The 11,042-nt window shown below is 37.6% G+C and overlaps 1 pseudogene; it reads left to right on the forward strand.

Annotated features, from left to right (window-relative positions):
- Positions 1 to 8,416: 8,416 nt before the first annotated feature.
- On the forward strand, positions 8,417 to 8,930 carry LOC142433518 (TLC domain-containing protein 5 pseudogene; annotated as a pseudogene).
- The last annotated feature ends 2,112 nt before the right edge of the window (positions 8,931 to 11,042 follow it).

The following is an 11,042-nucleotide window of genomic DNA, read 5'->3' on the forward strand; positions in this document are numbered from 1 at the left end:
TAATATCACATGTCAGTAAAATTGTTCTGAAGACCATGCAACAATAATTGCAGCAATACATTGCCAAGGAGTTGCCAGAAATTTAGGTTGGATTCAGAAGTGGACATGGAACACAGGCTATTATTGCTGTTGTCAGGTGGATCTGGGTGAAAGCAGAGAACATCAGAAAGATATTCCTTGTGACTTATTAACTTAAAAAGTCATTCTACTTTTTGGAACATAACAAATTGTAGATAACCTTGATAAGAATATGAATTTATATATGATGGGGACTTAGATCTTTGTACATATATTTATAGGTTAAGATAGCAGATTGACCTTGGGCCTTGCAAGAACACTTTGTTATATTAACCTGGAATTCCATGATGCTCAGCTTCCTGACATGATCGCTGAAGACAAAGTGGGCGCATAAGAAAATGTGGTGAAGAAAGTTGATGGTGCCTAACTATCAAAAGATATAGTGTCTGTGATCTTAATGGCTTGAGACAAACAAGTGGCATCTAGCTGAGAAGCAACAAAGTCCACATGGAAGAAGCAAACCAGCCTGTGTGATCATAATCATGATCTATAGAATCAGGTATCGGGCATCAAAGACCCAGAACAAAACTTCATATCATTGTGAATGAGGGGGAGAGCAGAGTGGAGACCCAAAGCCCATCCGTAGGAAATTAGACATCCCCTTACAGAAAGATCAAGGGGGGAGATGAGGCAGTCAAGGATCATATAGCACCGAAGAAACAGATAACTTTTCTTTAGTTCTTTAATGCTTCCTCCCCCCCCCCACCCCCACTATCATGACTCCAATTCTATCTTACAAATCTTGCTAGACCAGAGCAAGTACACAGGTACAGATAAGAGCCCACCACACAGGGAACCCAGGAGAGATTAAACCCTCAGGGCCAACAATGAGAATAGAGATACCAGGAGAATTAAGGGGAAGGTAGAGGGAGAGAAGAGAAACCAATCACAATGGTCTACATATAACCCTCTCCCAGGGGGATGGGCAACAGAAAAATTGGTGCAGTGAGACATCAGTGTAAGACATGAAAAAATAATAATTTATAAATTATCAAGGGTTCATAACAGCGGGAGGTTAGGGGCTAGGGAAAAATAAGAAGCTGATACCAAGGGCTCAAGTAGAAAGAGCATGTTTTGAGAATGATGGCAACAAAGGTACAAATGTGCTTGACACAATGGATGTATGTATGGACTGTGATAAGAGTTGTTTGAGCCCTCAATAAAATGTTGTTTTTAAAGTATATGAATTGAATAAGGAAGACTGAAGAAAAATTAATGCCTTTGAATTATAGTGTTGGCAAAGAAAGCACCATGGACTGCCAAAAGAATAAACAAATCTGTCTTGGAAGAAGTACAACCAGGATGCCCTTAGAAGATGAATGGTGAAACTTCAATTCATATATTTTTGAGTTGTTACCAGGAGCAACCAGTCCCTGGAAAAGGACAATTTGCTTAGTAAAGTTAATGGGCAGTAAAAAAGAGGCCCTTGACAAGATAAATTGACACAATTGTTATAACCATGGACTCAACTGTAACAATACTGAGGATGATATACGACTGGAAAATGTTTCATCCTGTTGTACATAGTCACTAGAAATCAGAACCATCGCAACCGCACTTTACATAACAAACTATCAATATCTCAAATTCATGATGAACATCAGATTCCATATATATGCAAGATACACTAATCAAAACTAAGATCGCTGAATACTATCTAGCTAAAACAACACAGTTTGTTTAACAATTATAAGTTTAAAACAATGAATGATAAATCTATAAATTAAAACATAAAAGGTGACTTAGACATTTAACTAATTTCAATATAGGGACTTTTATTTGGCTCATTAGTGTGCAAAAATGAGCTGAACTTTTTGAGATACATATTAAAATATATATGATTCAGTTAAGCAGTTAATGGAGTACTATGATAAATTCTTCTATTCAAATACAAACTTCCCCTTTGCTGGTTTTATACAAGTAAGTTTTCATGTAGTAGAATTGCTTGTAAAATAGTTTACATTTGTTCACAATGTATATTTTATAATTCATGATTAGAACATTAGTTGAGAAAACAAACCAATATACAAAAATATATAACACTATACATGTCATTTGATTGGGGTATGGAACTGCATTTATCATTATGCTGTCATAGAATTGCATGTGTCCTGTAGTTTGTTCCTCAGCCACTCATGTCTTATGTAAAAGAAACTTGCAACAAGCAGTGCTAAAACACACCAGATTTATTTATTTCCAAAGAATTTCTGTAAAAATAGGGGTAATGGGAGGGAGGAAGGTAAGGTCAGTGGAGTAGGGGAAAAGCATTGTAATGGAAGGAGAGGAGACATGATTATAGTAGAGACACCAAGAATAAGTCTGAGCCTCAACTCTGCTGAAACAAAGGTAGGAAAGATTTTTAAACACTGAAGTGAGCTAGTAGAAAATTCTAAAGCAATAAAATATGTTACAGTTTGGGTAAGCTATGAGATGTGTAGATCACATGAAATTATCTCTAAAGCACTTACTGCTATTGAGGCCATGCAGCCTCATAGTGACCCTATAGGAAAGGGTGACCCTGTAGAACTGCCCCTGTGAGTTTCTGAGACTGCAGCTCTTTACCAAAATAGAAAGACTTGCCTTTCTCCTGTGGAGTAGCTGGACATTGCCGTTATTAACCCAACATGTCTATCAGGACTCTTGAAAATTATCTCGAGTATATCAATAACAGTGAGTTTTGCTGGAACCAGGCTTTTTTAGAATAATAATTTTTTAAAAGTTGGAGTATTCCTTTATTGATGTTTTATAGGCTCATAAAGATCAGGTAAAATTCTACATAGTCAACTCTCCCTTTTATGTAAGATAAATAATATTCATTAATTTTCAATCAACTCAGAGGAATTATATATCTGAATGGGGTAAGGTGGGATATTGGAAATAGTATTCTGAAGACTTGTTGGTGTTTCTGTGAAATAAATTGAACTGTCTATGGTGGTTCAAAGTTCTTGTTTTAAATTTAAGCAACTTAAAAGAAATATGCTTACATGAAACTGGGGAATATAAATATAAATGTTTTTGTTAGAGTAAATTATTTTATAGAAAGATGAAAGGATAAGCATACTATAAACATCACATAAATAATTAGTGGGAATATTGACAATCTAAAAAAGTGCAATCAGTTACTAATTGTTAAATGAGAATTTTCTATGTAAAATTTCACTGAACACATAATATGACACTATTATAAAATTAGTCTAAGGATAGCAATTCAAGATCCTACAACTGTGTGTCAATTTGTTGTACTGATGGCTTATGTGAGTTTCTGTGATGCTGGAAGTGATATCATTGGTATTTCAAATATGAGCAAGGGCATCCATAGTGAACAGGTTTCAGACTAAGAACAGACTACAAGGAAGGAATCAGTTGCCCATTATGGAAGAAGCAGCCCCTGAAAACCTATGCACAGCTTTGAAATATTGCCAGAAACTGAAGGCCTAATAAATGGGATCAGAATATTGTCAGAAGTAATGCCAGAGGATGGGTCCTTGAGTTGGAGGGCACTTGAAATATGACTGAGGAGGGGCAGTTTTCTCAGAGTGGAGTCAACCATAGGAACACGAATAGGGTAAAGCCTGGGAAGTGGAGCCTTCTGGATCTTCATTTGCTGATGGGTTATGACTCACAGTAAGGAGAAAGAGCTTTTAAAATCTGCCAATAATCATAACTTGGAATGTGTGAAGTATGAATCTAGGAAAATTGAAAATCATCAAAATGTAATACAGAAATATCAATATCTTGGACATTAGTGAGCTGAATTGGACTCGTATTGGCCATTTTGAATCAGAAAATCATGATTTACTATGGTGAGAATGACACAAGCAAGAGGAAAAGTGTTGCATTCACTATCAAAAAGGACATTTCAGGATTGGTTTGGAAGTACAATGCAGTCTGTGCTAGGGTCTCTGTCTGGTTTCGTGGATATCCAATCAAGACAACTATTATTTAAATATATACATCAGCCATGAAGGTTAGTGATGGACAATTCTACCAATATATTCAGTTGAAAATTGATCAAGTGTGCAACACAGGTGCATTGAAAATTCTTTGTGATTGGAAGGCCAAAAGTGGCAACAACGATGGAGTAACAGTAGTTGGGAAATAAAGTTTTGGTGGTAGAAATAAAGTTGGAGACCATATGATAGAATTTTGTAAAACCAACAACTGGCTCATAGAAAATACTTTTTTTCAACAACACAAATGGCTATTTTTCACGTGGACATCTCCAACCTAAAACACAGAAATCAAATTAACTACATCTGTGGGAAGACATGATGGAGAAGCTCAATATCAGCAACTAAAACCAGGTGAGGGGCTGGCTGCAGATTAGACCACCAAGTGGTCATATGTAAGTTCAGGATAAAGATGAAGAAAATTAGAACAGGTCCACAAGAGCCAAAATATGACATTGAGTCTATTCCCCCTGAATATCAAAAACAGATATGATGCATTGAACATTAACAGAAGACTTTATGAGTTCTGGGATGACATGAAGACCATCATTCATGAAGAAAGCAAAATTTCATTAAAAAGTCAGGAATGGAAGAAAAGATCATTTTGGATGTAAGAGGAGACTGAAACTTACCCTTAATAATGGAGTACCTAAAATATATGGAAGAAATGATGAAGTCAAAGAGCTAAATAGAAAATTTCAAAGGGCACTTCAAGAAGACAAAACAAAATATTATGGCAAAATGTGTGAAGACCTAGACTAAGAAAATCAAAAGGGAAGAAGGCACTCAGCTTATCTTAAACTGAATGAACTGAAAAAAAAATTCAAGCTTTGACTTGCAATACTGAAAGATGCTATGGGCAAAAGAGTGAATGATGCAGAAAGCATTAAAAAAGCATGCAAAGAATATAGAGAGTCACAGTACCCAAAAGAACTAGTCAAAGCATGGCACACACACCCCCAAAAAGAACTAGTCAATATTCCACCATTTCAAGAAGTAGCATATAAGCAAGAACCAATGGTACTGAAGTAAGAAGTCCAAGCTGAACTTACAGCATTAGCCAAAAACAAAGATATAGACATTGATGGAATACCAATTGCAATGTTTCAACAAGTTGACGAAGCACTGGAAATATTTACTTGTCCATGCCAGGGAAATTGAAGAAAGCTTATTAGCCAAATGCCTGGAAGTAATTCATATTTGTACCCATTAGAATACTTAAAATAGAGAATAATTTGATGGCACTGAGTAATAAACTTAGAACAGCACTTAAACATATTTTTTTAATTATCAAATTTGCTGTGTATGTGGATATCATAAATTATTTTGCTTTAAATCTTCTGTGTACATTTCCTTAAAATATTTTGATGTAAAGCAACTAAATGAATAAATGGACACTAACAACATCGAAATATTTCATGAATTTTATACAATTGTATAGTTTTAGATGTTTAATGAAACATTTCTTACTTTAATAATTATTGAGGGTGTTCATTATGTATTTGTTTGCTTTTTCACAGGTATTTAAAAATCTAGTATACAATGACAACTGTTCCAATAGCAAGTACTAACATAATTTTTATACTATGCCAGGAACTGCTCTTAGGTTTTATACATAGGGACACACTTAGGTTTTACAGTAAAAAGTAGACATTATTTTCATTTTATAAGTTAGAAAATTATGGCATATATTACTTACCCAAGGCCGTACATGTGATAAAGGCTATTATTTGAATCAAGCTTAAATCTAAACTTCATGGTATTTATCATTTAGCTCTGCTGCCCAGTTGTAACTATAAGACACAATAGTATTCTTCCTATACTCATGTCCATGCATACACACACGTATTTACGTAGTTGAAAACCAAATTCTACCATGCAACAGCAGCTAGTTAAGAAATGCTCCTCAGTTATACTTTTAGAATGCAGTGGTATGCGAATTACTTTGACGTTTTAGTCACTTTGCCAAGCTAATAGCAGGACACCAGTACTCTACAGGGCTGTTTTGTCTAGTCATAGCAAAGGTGTCTTCACTAAAAAGTATCAGCATTTAGAGTATCTGAAAGAAACTGTTGAAGCTATTAGGCAACAACTTGTCTCTGGCAAGGTATTTTGTTGTTGTAGCCATGCTAAGAGATAGTATTTGGAGTATAATCCCTGTAAGCAATCTTTTTTATCTGTCCTCCCCAACATAATAAATAGTTCAACACCACTCATATCAGTTTGCCCTACTGTGGTAATTTTTGTATTGCTGTGATCCTGGAAGCTATGCTATTGGTATTTCAATTACCAGCCTGGTCATCCAGCTAAACTGTTTTCAGTGGAGCATCCAGACTCAGACAGACAAGGAAGTAACAATAGTGGTCCAGTGTAGCCACTGACAAGCTTATTAATAACAGCATACCCTTGTCTGATATTGTGCTAAAAGATGAGCTCCTCACATCCGAAGACACTCAAAATACAATGGAGGAAGTGTTGCCTCCTTAAAATCAACCTTAATGACATGGATGGCGCCAATCTTTGGGGGCGTTGCTAAAAACTAGGGGGGAAACAGCTGCAAACATAGATTATTCAAAATATGGAATGCACAAAGGAAAAAGGGAAAGAACACATACAGAATATTTTAGGCATTAGCGAACTGGAATGGACTGAATTGTACATTTTTGATTGAACAATATATACGGGAAGATATTCAAGAAGAATGGTATCGCATTAATCATCAACAAGAATATTTCAAGAGCTATCTTGAAGTACAATGCTGTGATAAGATAATATTTAGATGCCTATATTATTCAAATTTATACACTAACCACTACAGCCAATGATGAAGAAATCAAAGAATTCTAACTTCTTAAGTCTGAAATTGATGGAAACATTACAATAAGATGCAGTGATAATTACTGGTAAATGGAATGGCATAGTTGGAGAAAAAGAGGAAAAGTCTGTAGTTGGAAAATATTGCCTTGTTGGTAAAAACAAAACTGGAGATCACATGACATAATATTGTAAGACCAATGTTTTCTTCATTGTAAATACCCTTTTTCAACAACATAAATAACTGTACATGTTGGACCTTGTTTGATGGAATACACAGGAGTCAAATCGACTACATCTATAGGAAGAGACAGTGGAGAAGCTCAATCAAGGCTATGAGCCAATTGTGGAATTGCTTAGATGTACATTCAGGTTGACACTGAAGAAAACAAAAACAAAGCCAGGATAACAAAGATAAAACCTTAGGTATAACCGACCTGAATTTAAAGACTATCCGAAAAATGTATTTGATTCACTGACTGCTAATGATTAAAGATCAGACAAATTGTAAAATGACATCAAGAATAGCATTTATGAATCTGGGCTCTGAGTTCAAGGCACCTAGGCACCTGAGGCTTCTTGGAACGCTAAGCCAGTTAACTGCAGTTAACTGGGCAGGGAGAACAGTATCTGGCCCTGCCAGCTCCCCAGGAGGAAGAGCAAGCCAGAAGGAATACCAGCCTGTCTCCCAGCACTGGTGGGGCTAGGAGGGTGGAGATGGTCTGGCCTGGCCTTCGAAGGGGCGGGGTATCCACTGCCTTAGGGCTGGAAGCATGGGAGCAGTGCATGACCTGTAGTCTGCAGGGCACATGCTAATGGAGATGTAGTCGTGGTACCCACAAGGTGCTCAGGTAACAGCTTGCTTGTCAACCCCATCAGCTGTGAGACCAAGAGTCCGATGAGCCCACCCAGCCTTCTCCTTCCACATCTGGAGTAGGGTGGAAAACACACATTTCTTTTGTTTGGAAATGGCTTACCATTTCTTCTGTTAAGGAATTAGGATCTAGAGAAGAGTGCTCCAGAAATCCGAATGGGCATATGAAAGAAAATGTGCTGATCACCTTACTGGCAGGTGACACTGACCTTTAAATGGAAACATGCCTAGCAGGTTCTTTTTCACTCTAGGTTACTTTTCGCATAACTGGCTGTCGCTCTGAAAATCACCCTAGATGTTTTACAAAATCCATCTCACAACTCAGTCAGAGTTGAACCCATTTCTTTTTCATTTTTTAATTAAAAAAATTAAACCTAGACTCCAGAGAATAAAGTAGCTTGCTTACATCCTCCAAGGCCCATCACGGGTGCTGTGCAGCCTATGTGGCTGGCTCTTGCTCTACAGTCCATTCTGCTGTCTGAATCAGCACAGTACTGAGTGGAGCTGCTGGCTTGTGACCTTCACCTACTGAGACCTCTTGATAGGTCTCTTGGCTTATATTGACTTCATTGATGGCCCTTGGCCTTTTTACCCACCCAAACTAACTGAAAACGCCTCTCCAAGTGCACGCTCTGTGTCATGTTGGGGCTACTTCTTTGACCTGGACTGGTGCATCTACTTCTAGTCTGAGGGTTCCCTGATGTCTGCATACCACCCACTGTGTATCTCGTAGATCATCTTGTCCCCGGAGTTTGGAAAGTCCTACACAGAGTTCAATACAATCATCTTTTGCTATGAGATCCCCAACTCCTTGCTGGCGCTGTCCTGGTTTCTCCATGACACGGAGCACTGCTGAAGTCTCACTGTCGACGTAGTACACTTCCTCTTTGTGACCCTATGCTCTGGAGTGCAGATTGGTGTAGGAACCTCTTCTCTGCACTGGTATCCCCCAAACCCACCTGGTTCATCAAACTTGGGGGAATAGCAATGTATGTTGTGTCTCGGTGCTTCATGTTTAGCATCTGGCACGTTGCATGGAGGAAAAGCTTCAAGAAGTGCCATGCCTGGAGAAGCAGGCGGGTGAGGAGAGGAAGCTTCACCACAATGAACTTCTCAAGCCTCACCAGTCAAGGCTGGCTCCAGACCATGGCTTGGGCTGTGGAAACCTGGAGGATCAGACTGAAAACATGGCTGCTTTGAAACTGTGCTTCTAACAAACTTAGATGATAAGAAAAGCACTAGATGTAATTGCTTAGTGAGGTCAGTTGTTGAGCCGAGTCTATTCCAGTACTATAACACTAACTTCCCCAGTGGAACTGTTGCCAACAGTGAGACTACTTGGTGGTGTGTGAAAGTCAGAACTGTATTAAGCACTTACTGTATACATTTTAGGAGCCTTGTGTGGTGGTTACATGTTGGGCTGCTACCTGCAAGGTCAACAGTTTGACCACACCAATGACACTCTGAGGGAGCAGGATGGAGCTCTCTACTCTCATAAAATTACATCAATAGCAATGAGTACAAGAGAAAAAGAAAATGTTCTAAAATTGATTGTGGTAAAGAGTGTACAACTCTTCTTGATGCCGTTGAACTTTCGAAATGTATGATATGTAGACAAAGCTCCAAGAAAATGTTTATTTTTTAAAAAGACTAGTCTCAGAGCCTCTGGCACAGTTCTCCCCATCCTATCCTATGGTTGCTATGAGTCGGTATTGACTCGATGGTAGTGGGTTTGGTTATGGTTTAGTGTCCATTTTAGTTTGCGGTGACTCCCAAGCATTTTACCCCGGAGAGGCTTGGAGTTCTGACAACTTAGAAAGGAATTGAGAAGTGGACAGCAAATGCTTTGAGAATGATTGGGGCGGGGAATGTATGGATGTGCTTTATACAATTGATGTATGTATATGTATGGATTGTGATAAGAGTTGTATGAGTCCCTAATAAAATGTAAAAAAAGAAAAGGGAAAAAAAAAGAAAGGAATTGAGAATGATTAGTACTGTTTTATTTGTTCCTTTGATAACAAAAGGCTGAATGCTTGCTTTCTGTGTAATAATATAAATAGGTTTGTTTCATTTGCTATAAAGCAACGGCTTTCAGAAAGATGCATGCCTCTGGCATTCTGATCCATGGATCAGAGAAGTCAGACTTGCCCACTGCTTAAACAGAAGGTGCTTGATGGGATGAAGTAGTGGCAGTGGTGGCAGAGTACTCACTGAACTCCCTGATTGGAGTGGTCTCAGAGCCATGCTGAGATTTGCTTATTTGCTAGGAGTTCTTACTGGGATTGGTATATCACTGTACTCAGGACCAGGATTTGCCATAGAAAAAGGATGCAAAAATAGCTAACAGACAAAGGCTAGGATTAAAATCCAGGAGAAACCAAGGTCAAGCTTTGATGAACTATTATTGATGCATATTATTAGTTGAATCCATAGTTATCAAGTTCTTGCATTTTGACAATGCAAAACTACAGGATCATTCATGGCAGCTTGACAGCACCTTATCATGACCATTCACTGCCTTTAGGATTTCCTGTGCGGTCCCTATTCAAACACTCTCTGAAACCTCCATGAACCCTTGGAAAGAACTACTTATTTGAATGTCTCTATACTTTTTCCATTCTCAAAATGCCATATATTGGAATAATGCATTATGAAGCTTTTCCAGACTGAATCCTTTTACTCACTAATATGCATTTAATATCCTTCCATGTTTTTCCCCCTAGCTCACTGTAGCTTGAAAAATTCTTGTCACTTATTTATTTATCCAGTCATATTTTGAGTGAATAAAACTGCTACAAAGATTCATGTAAATGTCATGGAGCATGATCATAGGAAGGCTATGTTTAGTCTTATAGGAAACAACTGAAATGCCTTCCAAAGTGACTCTACCATTTTGATTCCCACCAGCATTGCATGAGGGTTCTTGATGTGATGCTCTGTACCTATTTAGTATTTGCTCTTGTCAGTGTTTGGGATTTTAGCCTTTCTATGGGCTCAAATATACTGATGATCGTGAGGAGGGCACATCGAGAGGCAGCATTTCTTTCTGTTGTATATAGAGTTGCTATGGGTCAAAATAACGAAGGCATCTAAGAACATCAACAACAGTAGGTGTATAGTGATAACTCATTGTTAATTTTGCAATTTTCTACTGGCACACAATATGGAATAATTTTTAATATACTGATTTACTATCTATATGTCTTCTTTGATAATGTTCCTATTGACATATTTTATCAATTTTAATATTTGGTTGTTTGTTTTCATGTTGTTGAGATCTGAGAATTACTTAGTTTACAAATAATGTATTTCCTTTATAGATA

The sequence above is a fragment of the Tenrec ecaudatus genome, chromosome X, assembly GCF_050624435.1.
Source record: "Tenrec ecaudatus isolate mTenEca1 chromosome X, mTenEca1.hap1, whole genome shotgun sequence".
In the NCBI taxonomy this organism is placed as follows: domain Eukaryota; kingdom Metazoa; phylum Chordata; class Mammalia; order Afrosoricida; family Tenrecidae; genus Tenrec; species Tenrec ecaudatus.